A 17046-nucleotide genomic window follows, 5' to 3' on the forward strand; every position below is an offset into this window, starting at 1 on the left:
CCCGTCAGTGCCCGAGTCTGGTCCCTGAATCCTCCTCACGGTCACTGCCGCTGATAATTCTTGAGCTAACAAGCATCCCCTTTCCTGCCCGGGACCTTGATTGGTTTGCAGCCTGGGTTATGCCTTCGGGTGGATGGAGCTTAGGAGTGCCAGGGCTGCCTCCGGAAACCCAGGGCCCTCCTCCTCTGGGATCAGCTGGGTCCCCAGGACACCTGACCTCTGCTGCTGGGTTACTACCTCCCACGCAGAGCCCCTGCCGACCTGGGGTTCACCAGCGCAGTGCAGAGATCGGGCTACGGGACAGGACGGGGCTGGCTGGGCCCTGCTGGGCAGTGCACACTCCTCCAGGTGCTAGGGTGGCGTATCCTGGGGCATCCTCAGAGCGGGGCTCCCCAGCAGGGCCTGTCTGTCACTGGTAATGACCCAGCAGGAGGGGTTCTCCTCTCTGCTCCTGACCCATTAGGGCAGAGCCTAATGGGATGTGTGGCCTGTTCGGGGGTGGAGGGGGGGCTCTCTGCCCCTTGGAAGTCACTCACCCTGGGTGTCTCACTCGGTTTGGGATTTCTCCTGCGGTGGGGGTTGCCTTGGAAAGGGTTACTGCAGGGGAGCAAAAGGACAATTTCCATGTGCAAAACTAAGTTGACTTAAATGGGCTGAAGTCACAGGGCAAAAAAGCTATCTCCTCCCAACCCCCCCCCCACCCCCAGCTTTCCCCCAGCTGATTCTTACAAGGAGAAAGACTCAGCTTGGCACCAAGGAGTCTATAATGCCGCTCCAGATTTCTCCTAATTTTCCTTTCCTTTTTTTTTAAACAGCAAAGGTTAGGCCTCGGGCTGCAAATCTTGCCCAGCTCATCCTCCCAGTTAGAATTGAACAAACCTTCTTTTGTTCTCATCAAATTTCCTTTTCCAGTTGTCTGCACATGGCGTGTGTTCCTGGTTTTGCATTTAGGGGTCAGATAGGAAATCTTCTTTGAAATTAATTTATTGTAGCTTTTTTTTTTTCTCTTACAGTGAGTCTTTAATATATTTTGTAAATAATAATGTGAGTTGGGATCGGCAAACTCTGGTCCTGGGTCAAATGGAGTGTGCATCCTGTTTTTGTCAATAAAGTTTTATTGGTACTTAGCCACATCATCATGTACACTGACTCTGACTGCTTAAAGCCTACACAGTGGAATGGAGTAGTAGCAACAGAGACCATCAGGCCCATGAAGCTTGAAATATGGACTGCCTGACCCTTTACAGAAGAAATTTACTGATCTCTAGTGTAGCTGGAAAACCCATATAGGAAAAAATAAATAAATAAATAAATATATATATATATGTATATAACAATCATCTGGTTAGCAAATGATTGACATTTGGAAAATATTAAAGAAACTAAACATGAATTCCATCGGCAGGGTCTTCAGTAATCATAGAAACTTACCAACCTTACAGTTGTGTGTCTAGCTACTGACTCAATCACTCTGAGATTCTGACATGATGACCTCACAAGCTGGAATTTGACATCTCAGGGGGATTGTGACTGAACGAATTGGTGAGGTATTGGGGACAAGGATGTAATTGATTCTCTTTTCCTGCTGGGTGAGACTTTGATTTTCTTTTCTATCTTAGGGCTCCAGACCCATGCCTTGTTTTCCATTTTGTTCTCTGGTAAATTTGAGTCGTCTGCCAACTAATTATGTAATTATAGTATCTGCCACCGATTCAATAAGCATTTATTGAGCTGAAAGCTGAATTAGAGATATAAAATGAAGGACACCACCTGTCCTCATATTTCCTGGAGCTCACCATCACCACTACATTGACTGCCACCACTTTTGTCACCATCACTACCACTGTCATCACCACCATCACCACCATCACCATCACCATCACCACCATCACCATCATCACCACCACCATCACCATCACCACCATCATCACCATCATCATCACCATCACCATCATCACCACCACCATCACCATCACCACCATCATCACCACCATCACCATCACCATCAACACCATGACCATCACCACCATCACCATCACCATCACCATCACAACCACCACCATGACCATCACCACCATCACCATCACAACCACCATCACCACCATCATCACCACCATCACCACCATCATCACCACCATCATCACCATCATCATCACCATCACCATCAACACCATGACCATCACCATCACAACCACCACCATGACCATCACCACCATCACCATCACAACCACCACCACCACCATCACCACCATCAGTACCATCATCACCATCATCACCAGCACCGTGACCATCAGCACCACCACAAGCACCATCACCAGCACCGTCATCACCATCACCAGCATCACCACCACCACCATCATACACCATGACCATCATCATCATCACCACCCCACCCCCACCATTATCACACAAATGAGACAACTTTAAATGGCCTCCATGCTTGAAACACCAGAAGGGTGCCACAAGTGGTCTTAGAGATAAAGTTTCTGAAGAACGTTGGGGAACCCCCATCTTGCTATACCAACAACACTCGTGTGCAATGTCCCCTGGGCTGGAAACAGATCGATCAGGGCTGTCCCCTGCCAGGAAGATCAATCTTTAATGGCTTTGCTCCAATTTCCCCGGAAAAGTGTTTATGGCCGAGGAAATCGTATATTAAATTTGAGTGGTTCATAAATACATTTTCTAAAACTCTGTTTCCTCTTTTCTTTATTTGCTTACTCTAACTTAGTCACTTCGAGAATACACAACATTTAGTAAGTAAGTCTCTGTCAGCCACCAGGAATAGAAAATGGGTGACTTGTACTCGGAAAAGCACGACCAAGGCTCGGAGGGCTCTCATCATTGAGGTGCCAAGACAAACACACTCCTAGCCATTGCCGTGGAAGTAGTGGCTTGTGGTTCAATGCCAAAGGGGGAATAGGAAAAAAAAATCAGGAGGGCAACATAGAGAATGATTTCCCTCAACAACGTTTGTGCAGAGCCTGCCTGTGGCATTAGGCAGAAGACCTACAAACTACATGACAGCCCTTTGGGTAATTTCCACAAGAATGGAGGTTGACAGAGACCAAAAGAACCATGCCTCCATTTCAGAAGCAGAAGTCCTTGGCTTAGACAACCATATGGGCAACGACATATCTGGGTGAAGGGTATAAAACAAGGAAAGACAAATCACGGGCAAACCAAGTCTGAGGGCTCGCCTGGGGAAGAGTTGGGGACAAGGAGACAGGATCAAACAGAGCAGGATCAGACACTGGATGGTGTTGAGAAATGTCATAATTATTGTCCAATATGGCAGCCTATGACCCACGTGGCTAGAAGCATTTGAAATGTGGGTGTTTTGAGGGAGAAACCAAATCTTTAGTTTAATTAAATTTTAATCAATTTAAATTAAAAAACTGATATTTAGCTCTGTTCTGAGAGAGCTTTACATATGTTTGGAATAACTCTGGTTGGTGAATGTAGCTTTTCAACTTGCATTTTATGAAATTTACAATTTCTTACAAATTATAAAATTTACACAATTTACACATTTCCAATAGAAATGTAAAACATCCAAATTGACTGGTGTGTAAGTACAAACTGCATATTAAAATTTGAAGACTTAGTATCCCCCCAAAAAGAAGGTAAAATATCTCATTAATAGTTTTTTTATTTTGACTGTGCATTGGAATAATATTTTAGCTGTACCGAATTAAATAATGTATTACTGAATTTGACTTCACCTGCTTCTTTTTACCCTTTTATTTTTTTTTTAAGATTTTATTTATCTGTGTGACTCAGAGAGACAGAGAGAGCAAGAGCAGGGGGAGAGGCAGAGGGAGAGGGAGAAGCAGACCCCCTGCTGAGCAGGGAGCCCGACACAGGGCTGAGATCCCAAGACCCTGGGATCATGACCTGAGCTGAAGGCTGAAGCTTAACCTACTGAGCCACCCAGGCGCCCCTCCCCTTTTAATGTGATGAGTAGAAAATACAAAATCACACACGCACCTTGCATTTGATTTTCCCTGAAGGGTGCTGCCACGGTCAGCCAGAAGCCAGCAGACACTGCGGGACCCTCCAGAGTGTCCGCTGACTCTGGCCAACTGTCTAGGCCCTCTGTCCTCTGCCCACTCCCCAGCCACACCTCAGGAGTAAATGTTTGCCCAGAAGCTGTGGTTCACCCAGAGAGGAAGTATAGTATCATTAGAAAAATGAATCACGGGTTAGACATCTTACAGTTCACAGTGTTATCACTGATTCTGTAATATTCCACAGTCTCAGTTCAAGTAGTTCGCTGGGAATTTTGACTTGGGTCACCAAAGGAATTGGATCAGCCTGGGTCGGGCTTCTCAAGACCCCGCGAGTCCTGTGTCCTGGAAGCGCTGGGTTCTGGTGACCGCAGGGAGATTTTTTCAGAGTCTGAGAAACATCGCAATGCAAGGTCTCTGTAAATCTAGAATTACTTCAAATGAGAAAGGTCGTCAAAAAGATATGTTCTGGGGGCGCCTGGGTGGCTCAGTGGGTTAAGCCTCTGCCTTCGGCTCAGGACATGATCCCGGAGTCCTGGGATCGAGCCCCGCATTGGGCTCTCTGCTCAGCGGGGAGCCTGCTTCCCCCTGTCCCTCTGCCTGCCTCTCTGCCTACTTGTGATCTCTCTCTCTCTGCCAAATACATAAATAATTTTTTTTTTTTTTTTTTTAAAAAGGTATGTTCTGAATCTTGGACATGAAACCACTCCGGAGATTCCTTATGTGAGGCCCCAGCCTCGCACTCTGTGCTTTTTTGAAGGAGTCACACTCGAGCTTTGGCGTTTCGGCTGCGCGGCACTCAGCACGGCGGGCTCCAGGGCACAGAACCGAGGTTCGTCCACACTGAGACACGGCCCAAGCTTAAAATACATGCCAGATTTCAAAGGCTTTGTATGAAAAAATAATGTAAATGTCTAACTAATAATATATATACTGATCACCTGTTGAAATAACATTTTAGATAGATTGTATTACATATAATACACTGTTATAATTAATTTCTTTCTTTTCTTGTTTTAGCCTACACGGCTACTGGGAAATTCAAAAACACGCACGTGGCTCGCATCTGGGGCTTGTGTCCTGTTTCCATTGGATGTTGCTGCTTGGAACACCCTTCTCCGTCCTCAGCTGGTAAGTGCTCCCCCTCGGGCGGATAGCGGGAGACCCTGTCCGAATCCGCTGAGTGTGACCGCAGACAGGCGCTAGGTAAGCCTCACTCTCCTCCTCTGGAGGGTGGGTGTTGTGACAGTGGCCACAGCCGGACCCTGTTACGTGGATTAAATGTGGTATTCCGTGTCAAGTGCTTAGCGCCCCGCCTGCCTCATCGCAAGCCTTCGCTGCATCAATCAAATGTCATTGTCCCCCCTGCCTTGAGTCTGTCTCCTTTTCTTGCCCAACACGGTTTTGCTTTCCCCCGCCCGTCCTCCGTGGCACCCTGCCCTCTTTCCCCACGAACCTTCCTTCTTCTAAGATGCGTGGCTCTCCCCAGTTCTTCCAGGAAAAATATCTTCGTGGTATCTTTGTCCCCCTACTTACTGTCCAGTTTCTCCATTTCTTTTTGCAACTCCCAGGGAGTGGCCCACATTTCGTTCCTCTACCTCTTTTCCTTTTCCTTTTCTTTTTTTTAAAAGACTTTTATTTGTTAGAGCAGTTTCAGGGTCACAGGGAAATTGAGGGGAAGATGCAGAGAGTTCCCATGTACCCCCAGCCCCCCATGCACAGCCTCCCCCCATCGCCATCCCACCAGATGGCACGTTTGTGGCACCTGAGGAGCCGTCAGTGGCCACAGCGCGTGGCTTACATAATCGTTCACTCTTGGCCTTGAACACTCCACGGGTCTAGACAGATGTGTGGCACATACCCCTTGTTATGGTCTAGACAGAGGTTCGTACTGGCCTGGAGGTCCCCTGTGCTCCCCCTATTCATCCCTCCCCTTCAACCCTCAACCCCTGGCAACCCCCAATCTCTGTATCTGTACTGTCTCCTTAGCTTTGCCTTTTCCAGAATGTTCCATTGTTGGAATCATACAGTAGGTAGCTGTTCCCATTGGCTTTTCTCAGCTCATCAGAGGCGTTTAATAGCCCGCTTTATCCACCCGTCACCTGCTGAAGGACGTCTTTGTGGCTTCCGCATCTGGATGCATGAATGACGATGCTTTAAACGTTCGTGTGCAGGTTTTTGTGCGGACGCAAGTTTTTAGCTCCTCTGGGGAAATACCGAGAAGCACGACTGTGGGATCTTATGGTCGTTCCTCCACTTTTGACTCATCTTCCCCTGGGGGAAGCAGCCGGACTGGCTGCTGCCTGCACACGGGGTCCAAACCGTCTTAACACTCCCCCCGGGAGTCTCACCCCAGCACACCTCCTACCCAGTCTTCAATCTTCTCAACCCTTTAGAATAAAAACAAAACGAAAACAAACCCAAGAGCGTTCTTTTTTACTGAAGTACTTCTTGGGACTACAAGCCAGCTCAGTCCCAATGACATCCAAGACTCGGCCTGCCTGAACGTGGCGGTGGTGGTCGGGGGGGAGCCCACCTCCTCTCGCTTGCAGGCCACTGTCCGCGGCGGGATGGAACCCTTCCCACTGGCCCCGAGGCGAGGGATTCCCCCGGGAGGGCAGAGCCCCGTGCCGGCGCCCCTCCGAGCCCGGTCACTGGAGTGGAACGCTGGGGTCTGCAGTCCACTCCCTCCTTTGTGCTGCACGTGCTAAGCAGTAAACAGCCCTTCAGGACCCAAATAAAAAGGTCTTTATGGAGAGAACAAACACAAGCAAATGCCAGAATCCAATTTAAGTGAATAAATAAACCCAATTCCAGAGACTACAGGCCACAAGATTTCAGGGACACGAGCCAAGCACGTTGGTTTCTCGTAAATGTGATGGGGAGGGGAGGGGGAGATCTCGGCCCCTGTCAGCAAGCCCGGGCCCTCCAGCACTGAGGGTCCCGGGCCCTCAAAGGGAAGGCTCCCCTACTTCTCCACCCGCAACGAGCTTTCAAGTTTGCATACAGAAAGGAAGGCAAGTGCAGCCTCCCAGCACGCTGCGGACGGGAGCACCTGGTCCTCCTGGGGCCTGAGATGGGGCTGGGGACCAGGACAGTGATGCTGGACCCATGTCATGATCAGTGCGTCCTGCCAGCCACGCTAGCTGCCATGTCATTTCCCCCCACGAGCCCCACCGCCTCATCCCCTCCTCTGAGGACCTTCCCTTTCCTCCGTTGGTCCACACTATGCACAATGTTCACTCGAAGCTTCTCTCTATAGCGACACGCTCCCTTCTCTCTGCTCGCTAAAGCTTCTGTCTCCTCCAGACTTCGGCTTCCTGCATGGCTTCCCTTGCCTCACGGCCCCAGGGCTCCCTCTGTGTCTCTTGACTTCCATCTCTCCATCCCTGGAGAGACACCCCCCGAGAAGCCAAGTGTGGGACAGGCTTCATACCTGGCGATTTTACGACCCACCACCCCTCCGTCTGGGGGCTCCTCAGACCTCCCTCCGGGCAGGAGGGAGGAGTGGGCGCTTTGGTCCTGGCTAGGGGACAGGGGTCTGGCCCGCACCTTGCACCAGATTGGCACAATATCTCTTCCCAGCATATCCATCCACCCACACCACCCCCGTCTAAGTCCTCTCCTGCGCCAGGCAGTGGGCAGGAAAGCATAAGAGAATTAAACATTCTTCCTCGCAGGGAGCTCTCCGTCTGCAGGCAGAGAGCCACAGCAGCTTCTACGACAGCGCCCCAAGCACGGGGAGTGGGGCGGGAGGGGCAGGGGGGAGGCTGTGTGGGCAGGAAAGTGTGCCTGGAACAGGGCTGAGTGCTGGGGGCCGGGTCAGAGGGAACGGGCAGAACTGTCCCTCCATCGTCACCGGGCCCGGGCCTGGAGCGTGGCCGGCCAGCACCGCGGCGGCCTTCTGGGGCGCAGAAACAACGTGGTATTATTTAGGGGATATGGGGCATCTTAGTGTGTCCGCTCTGTTACTTACGCCTCTGGTTTTGACCTGAAGTCTGGCTTCTGGAGGGCGCCGGGAGCTGTGGCTGCCAGTATGAGGAGGGGCCAAATAATAATGATAATAATAATAACAATAATAATAATATCTATGTCTTTGCCCCAGACACCCTCCACCCCCCCACACACTGTGCTCTTGTGCAAGAGAATTGGAACAAAACCAGAAGCCAAGGTCCTGAGCCTCAAGGGCCCGCCGAGGGGCTGGGGAGCTGGCTCAGCTCCGGGCTCCCTGAAATCCCGACTCTTTTTCAAACACTGGGGGATTGGTTGAAATCCAAAGTCAGTTTTTTCAAGTTGGGCTCCCCCCGACCCTTGACCCTGCTTGTGGCTCTGTGGAAACTTAACCTTCCTGTGGACGTGCATGTGTGTGTGTGTGTGCGTACACACGCATGTGAGTGCATGGGCAGGTGTGTGTGTACACGCATATGACAGGGGAATGGGATGGAGGATAGGAACTTGGGAACCGATCAGCGAGCCCAGAATTGCAGTAAATTCCTCTCCGTCTCCGTGGCCCACTCGCACTCAACAGCGTAAGTTGGAAACGATGTTTAAAGTTGACACTATGTCATTCTGTGCCGGAGAAGAGTTGTGTGGGCTCAGTGGTGTCTCCTACACCCAGTCATATGTTGAAGTTCTAAACCTAGGACTCCGGAATATGACTTGATGCTGAAATAAGGTCTTTCCAGGTATAATTAGTTAAGATAAGGTGACACAGGAGTAGTGTGGCCCTAGCCGAAAGGACAGGGCCATTTTGGACACGGACACACAAGCAGAACGACATGTGGAATTGAGATCTGTATCTCCAGGAGCCAAGAAACTTCCTGAAGCTGGGACACAGTCTTCCCAGCACCTTCAGGGGGAGGATGGCCTGCCAACACCTTGATCTTAGACTCCAACCTTCAAAACGGTGAGACAAGACATTTCTCTTGTTTAAACCACTCAGTTTGCTGTTGTGGGAACCCCAGGAAACCCACGCGGGATTTGCGAAGCTGTTGGTTTCCACAGGTGAGTCATGAAAAGGCATTCTTTTCAGTAGCTTGGGATGCATTTTATTGTTTTGTTTTGTTTTTTTTTTTTTTCCAGCACGTACTTTCCTTTGTTGCTAATTGCTGGGTACAGGTGAATTTATAAAAAATGAGCCTGCTTTTCTTCACCACACACCAGGACTGTGGTGTTCCTTCCTTCCTCCTCTCCAGTACCCCTGTGTGCTTAACTCGCATCTGCTTCATTGTTTCTCCTTCATGTTAAAACAAAATAACACTCCGACCCAGGCTTCAACCCTGCGAAATGGGAAGCAACATGTCTTGATGGGCAAGATAGGGCTGTGAAGACAAACGTTTTGGTTACAGTGCTTCCAAAGTCCTTTGTATCTCCGGCTGTCACGTGGGGACATCAACATCTTATGAGACCTGAAAAGGTCATACACAAAATACAGACACAAAATACGTGACCTGGGCAAAATAGCATGCCAAAGGCCGGGTTTACCAAGATGCATTAAGTTGCTCATTCATTTGGTAAGCACCATCGAGAACTTTCTCCCCGTCGAGGAGTGCTATAGGTTTTGGCATGCAAACTAGAGCAGAATGTTCCTTGCCCCTTTAGGATTTCCCAGTCCTACCGGCGTGTCAGCGCCGTGAGTAGCAGAATGTGATCGTAGCTATCATGGGAATGATATCTGAGTGGTTTTTTCAGCCCTCAGTGACAGAAACCCAACGCAAATCAATGAAAACAGAAAAAGGAAATTTATTGGGTCTCTTCACTGCAAAATCTAAAGGCAAGTAGATGCCTTCAGGCATGGCGGGTCCCAGCAGGGCCATCAGGCATTGACCTTGCTCTACCTCTCAGTTCTCCTTTGTCCTGTGTTGTCATTCTTCGATGGGTGACAAAGTGGCTGCTGAAAGCTCCCAGTGTCCATTTAGGGACCCAGCCGTAGAATCTCCTGCCCAAAGACGCCAACCAAAATCCTAGGGAGTGTTCTGGTTGGCTTGGTTTCACTTGTATCCCTGTCTGGTGGCCCCGTTCCATGGCGAGGGGTCGGGAATATACCAGATGGCCAGGTCTGGCTCATGGGTCCACTCCTGGCGCCAGGGAGGAGAACCAGCTCCTCTCAAACCAGAAGGATTTAATGTGGAAGAGAAGTGGTGTCCCCAAAGGCAAATCGGGAATGGGGAATGAGGCTTGAGTGGGCAGAAACAACAGAGTCTGTTATAGAACAGGGGAGGGGGCGAATGCTCTGCCTCAGACAGGAGTGAGGGGGCAGAGGAAGCTCCAGGAAAGGGAAAATGCTTTGTGCCAAATACTTGAGCATGTCGCCAAGTGGAGAAGTCATTCTGTCCATTTGGGATGAGGTTAATTTAACAAGAACAGCAGACCGACCTCCATGATTTTCTTTCCTGGGTTGTATATTTCAGTTCTAGAATTTCCATTCCGTTCTTCTTTTTTTTTTTTTTTTACAGTTTCTATTTCCCTGCTGAGATTTCCCGTCTTCTTTATTCACTGTGAGTGTGTTTTCCTTTATACCATTGAACACTATAATAACGGTGTCTGTAAAATGCATATGTGATCATCCCAAAATCTAGATCATCTCAAGGTGGTCTCCTGGATTGACATTTCTCTTAAGAGTAAGCCACATGTTGGGGCGCCTGGGTGGCTCAGTGGGTTAAGCCTCTGCCTTTGGCTCAGGTCATGATCCCAGGGTCCTGGGATCAAGCCCCGCATCGGGATCTCTGCTCAGCAGGGAGCCTGCTTCCTCCTCTCTCTCTCTCTGCCTGTCTCTCTGCCTACTTGTGATCTTTCTCTGTCAAATAAATTCTTTTAAAAAAGAGTAAGCCACATGTTTCTGGTTTCTTGTATATTGAGTAATTTGGGGTTGCATCTTGAGCATGAAGAAAGTTACATTGTGAGGGCTTTGGACCCTATTTCTCCAAAGATTGTTGTTATTTTTGTTAGACATGACATTAGGTGGGTGGAGCTAATCCTTCAAACTGTGTCTTGGGGTTTTTGGTGGATGGAGATTACAGTGCACTGGTGGCCAGAAAGCACCTGCCATCATCATCCTCTTTCCCTGCCTGCCCAGAAGAGGAACTTTCTCTCGGGCTCCAGACTCACATATCTGGGCATGCTCGCATGTCAAGGAAACAGGACTAGAGAGACTGACCTTTGTGTTCTCTGAAGCTGCCTACGAGGCTGTGATGTGGGGCGGGCACGGTGACTGTAGTTCACGATGATGTATTATGTACTTGGAATTTGATAAGAAAACCAACCTTCATTGTTCTCGTCCCTCCAAAAAGGTAGCTCTGTGAATGACGGAGGTGTTCACCAATCATTTCCAAATATAAACAAGTATCACATCGTCACGTCCAACACCTTAAACTTACCCAGTGTTCTATGTTAATTATATCTCAGTCAAGCTGGGAAGATGGCCATCCAGCAAGGTCCCTCCCCCTTCCGCCACGAGAGCACACAGCGAGAAGATGCCGTCTGTGCACCAGGAAGCCGTCCTCACCAGCGGTCAAATCTACTGGCTTTGATCTTTGACTTTGATCTTTGATCTCGGACCTCCTGCCTCCAGAGCTGTGAGAAACAAATGTATGTTGTGTAAACCCCCCCAGTCTGCAATTTTGTTACACAAACCCAGCCCGAGACAGCAGCGTTCCTCCAACTTTTCAAACTACAACCCACAGTTAGGAACACTTTCTGTCTCCATCTGGACAGCATACACGGTCCCCCAACACGCACTTACAAATAATACACACTCACACACTCAGGTACACTCCCCCCCATACACCACACATATATACTCACACCCACACACACACATTCACATACACCCACACCCACACTCACACACACACAGACACGCACGCACACTTCCCTGATACAGAATTCTCATGAACTAGCGACCAATCTGATGCCCTCTACTACCTTGTGTTCTTTTTCATTATTTAAATGCTGCTCTAGGGATCACTAAGTTGATTCTGATACTCATTCATGGGCACCGTCCTCGTTTTGAAAAACAGGATGCTGGAGAGACAAGGAGGCAGTGGCAGGAGACTTATAACCACTTTGTTCATGATAGGAGAAACGAACCAAACCAGGAAACAAAGTGCTGGTGAGGAGGAGTAGGAATGGAGGGCATTCACACGGAGCGGAATTGTCCATGATGGGCAGGACACGATGAACCACGAACCAGCAGGGTGTGTATAGAATAGATACAGTTACAGCGATACGTATGGAAACAATAGCTTCTACATATACGACTTAAATATCTATATATCGTGTTCGGGGAGATATTTATGTACAGGTAGACATGTTCACAGAACTGCATCATCAGAGTAACTAACCCCAAGTTCAGGATCACTGTTAACTCAGGTTGGACCCCAGAGTCTGGGTGGCTCAGTGGGTTAAAGCCTCTGCCTTTGGCTCAGGTCACGATTCCAGCGTCCTGAGATGGAGCCCTGCATTGGGCTCTCTGCTCAGTGGGAGCCTGCTTCTCCCTCTCCCTTTGCCTCTCCTTCTGCACATGTTCTCTCTCTGTGTATCTCTGTCTCAAATAAATAAATAAAATCCTTTAAAAAAACTTTTGTTTAAAACATTCAATGCAACATAACAGGACTTGGAACCTGGAGTCCACTCTTGTGACATCGGGGCTGCCCACACTTTGGGTCACTTCTGCTCCCTGCCAGCCCTCAATGACTGAAAACTTGCTCAGGCCCTTTAAGTTTTTCGGTGGCGAGTGTGTGCAGAAAACCCCAAACGCACCTCAGCGACTCCATGCTCATTTAATGCTGCACATTATAACGTATTAATTTATATGGGAAAATCTGGAGCGCACTGCTTGTCCCCAGGCCCGTAACTGAGAAAGATTGTTCAGAAACATGCACTCTTTTATATATTTAATGACCTCAGGAATGCAGAAAGGGAGGAGGGAGCTTAGTTATTTACTATGACTCTACCCGCCCAGCCCTTTTCCCCCCACAACAAATTCTTTCCAGGTCTCTTGTAAAAGGTTTCATGGCGAACCAGTGAATAAAGACCCCATAGCAGGCCGGCCTTTATAAACAACAGAATTAGGCTACTGTGGAATGAGGGACCTGCTTAGCAGCGAGGCACCTGAGGCAGGAAGAAAGAAGGAATGTGTGGATGTAATTGGGTCTCACTGGAGAGCAAATTAAGGTAATATGTGTCTTGTTACTCGGGGACCCCACTTGGGAGGGTTCTGGAATGTTTCCAAGAAAAGAAAATACGGCCCCACTGATGCGGAAAACCACAGGGACAGGGCGGATTTAGGCGGGAACATCTCGCCTTGAAATGGCCCCGGCCCTCTCCTGCCATCCAAAGCCAGCTCTGTCTTGGGCGGCTTGAGGGACCTGCAGGGAGGCTGTGATTTCGCTACGAAACCACTGATCTTGTGAGGACACCCATCGGACTGCTGCCTTGCGATCCTGCCTTTATTCCCCAATTTGAGATGAGACTGAGTAAAAGCTCATCCTACCAGAAATCTGACCGTGATCCGGCCTTTCGGGCACGTGATGGTAGAGTGAACCCACCTGCGTAGGTCAGATGTGGGACGCCGGGCCCTCCTCCTAGGCCACCAGGAATGTCCCGGAAACTATGGCTGGTGCCAGAGCTGTCACGTCAGGTGAGCGGCAGAAGCTTTGTCCCCATCATGGGTTGAAATCACCGTCCAGAAAAGGGGCAAGAAAAGTTGGGGGTCCCTGAGAGGGGAAGGCAAGGCAGGAAGAGTAGAATATGAATGTGAGGGGCGCCTGGGTGGTTCCGTCAGTGAAGCATCTGTCTTCGGCTCGGGTCATGATCCCGGGGTCCTGGGATCGAGCCCCATGCCGGGATCTCTCATTCCAAGACATCCTCATCACACAAAAGAAAATGCCAGATCCGTTAAACAGCCACTCCCTGTTGTCCCTTTCCGTACAGCCTGTAACCATCCTTCTGCTTCCTATCTTTACGGATTTGCCTATTTCGCCTATTCCTCTCGGTGGCGATCATACTCTTACGTGGCCTCAGCATCGTGTTTTCAAGGGTCCCCCGTGTGACCGCAGATGTCTCAACTTTATTCCCTTTTACGGACAAAGAGCATTCCATTGTGTGGACGGGCCACGTTTTGCTTATCGGGTCATTCACTGCTGGACATTTGGGTGGTTTGGGGATCTAGGAGATCTTGAGCAAAATTCACATATTTAAGAATGTCAGGGGTCCAGTTTATCTGGAACGTTCGTCCAGTCGTCCCTGAAGATCAAGGAGGTGTTAGCGGCACTTCCTGCAGTGGACAGTATCCTCCAGGGGTCAGAGCGGAATGAGACAGAAAGTTGGAGCTACAATGATGCTGCTCCTGTCCCCCAAATTCATACTTGGGGGCCCGACCCCTGAAGGGAAGGTGTCAGGAGATGAGACCTTTAGGGGTGATAGAGATTAGATGAGGCCGTGAGCATGGGGGTCTCCCCATGGTGGGATCAGTGCCTTCTAAGGAGAGGAGGAGACCCCCGAGCTCCCTCCCTCCCTCCCCCGCAGCTGGGCACAGGGAGAAGGCAGCCGTCTGCCAGCCAGGAAGCTGTCCCACCTGCCAGCACCTTGAGCTCGGACTTCCAGCCTCCATGGCGGTGAGAAATACATGTCTGTGGTTTGAGCCACCTAGGCTGCGGGGTTTTGTTGAGCAGAGTGACCTGTGACCAGTGCCCGGGCCCTCAGTGGCAAGGCTGCCAGGCAGGGGTGCCGTCGAGTCTCAGTTATGGGGCTTCCCATCCCGCGGCTGCATCCCAGCCCCTCCCGGCAGACGCTCTGCACCTTCCCCGAAGCTCTGCGCTTGTCCCTGGGACCAGGTCTGTGTCCCCGCCCAGCGGCCAGGTCCCAGGAGCCCTGCAGTGTCCACAGAGACTTCCCAGGGTCTTCCGGTAGTCGGTGGGCAGGACCTGGTAAGAGGGTAGAATGGACGTCTTCCAAGCCGCCCTCTCTCCCCTGTTCTCGCCATCACCGTGGGCAGCTCACCGGGACAGCTCCTGTAGCGTCCCCGCTTCCTGGGCTCATGACTCCGGTTCCCACATGTCCTCTTACTGCAAACGTCAGGGTGCCAGGCGCGGACATAGTTTTTTGTCTGTTAGGGAACACAGACGCGATACCAACATTCACTGACGTTTTATTTTCCAAAATAAAACTGTGGCCAGAGAGAGAAGCTCCCCAGGACCTATAATGTCCACTACTTATTCAAAAGAAATGACAACAAATGAATGATCAGAGCCCCAAATGAATAAAACCGGCCAGCACAGAACCTCAAGGCTTTCTTCTTTGTCTTATTTCGTCCGAGACCAAAAAACTTCTGTCCAGTCCGGGCCCCAAGGAGCAGGTAGGCATTCAGAACCTGCTGGGCCATGGAAGAAAACCCAAACTCTAGCGTAACTCACAAGACCACAGTCTCTGTGGGCAGGGACGGAGAACAGGACAAGGTAACGAGGGATCTGGGCAAGAGAAGGAGGAATTTGTTCAAAAAGAAACACCACCGTGGCTCCTTAGAACAGCGTGTTGGAGAAATCAAAGGAGAAGACAGCCCAGAACGGAGCCAACAAGGCATTTGCCCAGTTCAGGGAAGGAAAAGATAAACAGATGAAAACGGATAAGAGGACGTTGGTGGAAATGAGTGACCGTATCTTAGTAACTCGCGGAAGGATGGCGGCCCAAAAAATCAGATCTGTCAGAAATTATTGGCGAAAGAGAAATCTCATAATGTTTGAAAATAGAGATAATGTTCTAACATCACAGTTGACCTACAAAAACCGGGAGCGGGCAGTGGAGAGTGGCAAATTATTTAACATTATTCATCTCATTTTACATAAATGCCATTTCATTCCTGACCCTGATAATCACAGAGACCTGACTATCCTTTATTTAAAGGCTGGCATTAGGGTAACTAAAACCTCTTCACGAGAGAGAACAAGCAGGTAAGTGTCCATCTATAAAGGATATTGAATAGCGGACACGGCGAACACAACCAAACGACCGCAGACCCGACGAGAGGAAGAACGCGGAGCGGATTCGCCGTGGAAATGGACGCCGGCGTGCGGGTCCAAGGACAGAGCACGGGATCCAGCTGTACGCCGTCTGCAAGGGACCCGCCGAGAGCAACGGGACGGGTGAGGTTAGAAATCCAAAGGAGCGTGAACGCCGAAGGGGCAGCGGGGTGTGAGATGGAGAATTCGGGGTGTCCCTGGGGGTTGATGAACTCAGCGTGGGGACACACTTCGGACGCAGGGACGAGAAAGCCACAAGCGGCCTGCGATGTGGTCTCTGACCACCTGCCTCTCGGCTCCCTCGTCCCCAACACACTCCCGGGTCCTCAGTTCTGAACTGAAGCTTCTTCGTCTTCTTTTTTTTTTAAATATATTTTCATTTGTGTATTTGACAGAGAGAGGCACAGAGAGAGAGGGAACACAAGCAGGGGGCAGTGGGAGAGGGAGAAGCAGGCTTCCCTCGGAGCAGAGAGCCCGATGCTAGGGCTCGATCCCAGGACCCTGGGATGATGATCTGAACCAAAGGCAAACGCCCAACCCACTGAGCCACCCAGGTGCCCCCCAAAGCTTATTCTTGTTCAAGAGTCTTTAACTCAGAGACCGGCCTTCTCCGTCTCCAAGAAATGTAGATTCAGATCTCGTTGCAGGCATTTGGGATTCAGAATAGAAATGTCTCAGAAGCCAGGCCCCAAACTCCCCCACGTGCCTTATTTTCCCCTTGACCCCGGTCTCCTTGCTCCTTCCTCCCCGCCCCTCGCGGTGGGCTGCCTCCCCGGCTGCAGGCATGTTGTGCTTATTCCCCACGGGGCAGCTCTCTCCGGGGACGAGAAAGACACTCACCCTTGTATTCGCCGTTTCCAGCCAACCAACGCCCGCGCCGGGGACTCGAGAACGGTGCGGCGTTCAGCCGTACAGTTATAAAAGCGTCATTCCCTTCATTCCAGCCCCAGGGTGGAAACCCGTATGTCCCTTGTTGGAGGAAGAGAGAAAGGGAATGTCGTCCGGCCACGCGACGGCAT

The sequence above is a fragment of the Neovison vison genome, chromosome 3 (genome assembly GCF_020171115.1).
Source record: "Neovison vison isolate M4711 chromosome 3, ASM_NN_V1, whole genome shotgun sequence".
Taxonomy (NCBI): domain Eukaryota; kingdom Metazoa; phylum Chordata; class Mammalia; order Carnivora; family Mustelidae; genus Neogale; species Neogale vison.